The sequence below is a fragment of the Octopus bimaculoides genome, chromosome 17, assembly GCF_001194135.2.
Source record: "Octopus bimaculoides isolate UCB-OBI-ISO-001 chromosome 17, ASM119413v2, whole genome shotgun sequence".
Classification (NCBI taxonomy): Eukaryota; Metazoa; Mollusca; class Cephalopoda; order Octopoda; family Octopodidae; genus Octopus; species Octopus bimaculoides.
In genome coordinates this window covers 45,984,789-45,987,153 of record NC_068997.1, presented here as the reverse complement: position 1 = coordinate 45,987,153, position 2,365 = coordinate 45,984,789, and positions in this window count along the sequence as shown.

Sequence of the window (2,365 nt, the reverse complement as noted above, 5' to 3'; positions counted from 1 at the left end):
TATAATATTAGGGACAAAATCCAAAATTACAGGTAAAAACTCAATTAAAATCAATTTATAAAAAATTAAAATTAAGCTTTATTATATTATACTCATTTATTGTGCTTTTAATTATTAATTTTTCTATATGTGACAGTGGATTTTCATCAATGAGTTCATGAACCTTGGTTCTTTTCCCTAAAACTATATATATATATATATGAACAATAGTGTATAGTAAGATCCATGATAGCAGAATCTGAGAAGTATAAAGTTTGAAACCATATAACCACACACACACATGTTTGATCTGGATATGAAAGTTATGAAGGCATTCTTTCAAAATTGATTAGGAATAATACAAGATACCCTATGCTTATCCAAATATTGGAACTACAATGCATGCAATGATAAAGAAATGATATTAAGAGTTGCAATGAGCCCCAGCTTAGAAATGTATCTGATAAAGCCTTGGGAATTCTGAACACCTAAGTAAATATCTAAGGATGCAAACTGTTTTTGATGTTACAAGCAAGGACCTAATGAAATTACAGGCTATTTTAAAATCTTGAATGTGCCACGTAAAATTAGTCATGATTAAAACAGGATTCCTGAAGCCCAACAATTGGTAAATGTTTGTTGTTGGGATTCATTAAGTGACACAGTAAAGCTGAGATGTACTGACAACCAAAGTTTTCTAAATCAAAAGAGCACATCTGGTTGTAGGAATGGAATGCTGAACAATACAAATACATCTTCTCCTCTGGTGCAACATGTGGCTGAAGGTTCTTAATTATTGCTTCTATTACACTTCTGACATTGTACAGCTGTGACCGATCTAAATTACATAGCAGCAACTTCCAAGAATTGTTTAAAATCCTGCAGGATAGTGAATTACTTCATCCTGGTCCACAACTGTATCTATTGATTTGCAGGTATGGCTGATTCCTGGAAGTGCCTGCAACAGCTGCTAGTTGTTGCTGTTGACTGTAATATTTTAGTGCTCTGGGCACAAGTATATCTCTTTCGCACAGCTACTTGTGTGTTAAATATTGATATTGTAAGTCACGGAAACACATTTGATATTAATTTCTCTGCTGTCTTAATCACAATGCTTCTTGGAGCTGGATCAATAGTACCGTTATTGTTGGAAGGAAATCTTCCCTTTCCAATTTGTAACAAAGTTTTGGTACACTGACATACTTCTCCTCTGATGCAACATGTGGCTGAAGCTTCTTAATTATTGCTTCTATTACACTTCTGACATTGTACAGCTGTGACAGATCTAAATTACACAGCAGCAACTTCCAATGTCTGGCAACAGAACTCTACACCATGCCACACTAGCAGGAGAACCCAGTCATGGTTGTCAGACAATTTCTGTGACCACATGACCCTTAATATCTGGCCACCTAATTCCCCAGACTGCAACACCCTTGGTTATTATGTGTGGGGCACAGTTGAGCTAGAGACCAACAAAACTCCTTGTAACACCAAAGATGAACTGAAGGAAAGGATTATGGCAGCATTCACCAACTTAAACAAGGAGACTGTCCAGAAGAGTTGCAGGAGATTCCGAAGTTGTCTGGAGGCTGTGGTTTAAGCCAATGGTGATTTTATTGAATAAATTTACTCTTTAGTATTTCAAGATATTTTTATGTAATTTTGGTAAATATATCTGTTAAAATGAGATGTCAGTGTTTATTTTCATTTTTGTGTAATTCAGATGACAGTTTATTCACTGCGTCCTGTATATTTCCTAATCAATGTGGACAAATTGTTACAATGTCCAATACTGTAGTAGTCTTCCTGAGAGAACCTCTCACACAGATGCATAATACTAAAAGTACACACACACATATATGTATGACCTCTGCAAGGTGTTTGACTTGGTGGACAGGGATTTGCTCTATAGGATGCTGGATCTACAAAGTATACCTCCTGAACTAATTTTCTATCTTACAATAAACTAAATTTGCATAGAATAATGATTTCATATTTTTTTCATAATTAAGATCTAAACTGTTACTATATGAATGCAAAAGGGATAGTTGAATAACTGGAAACCTACTTTTGGGCCACCTTGTATATAAGTATATGTATATATATATATATATATATATATATATATATATACACACACACACACACACACATATATATATGCATACATACACATATCATCATCGTTTAACGTCCGCTTTCCATGCTAGCATGGGTTGGACGATTTGATTGAGGACTGGTGAAACCGAATGGCAACACCAGGCTCCAATCTAATTTGGCAGAGTTTCTACAGCTGGATGCCCTTCCTAACGCCAACCACTCAGAGAGTGTAGTGGGTGCTTTTACATGTCACCCGCACGAAAACGGCCACGCTCGAAATGGT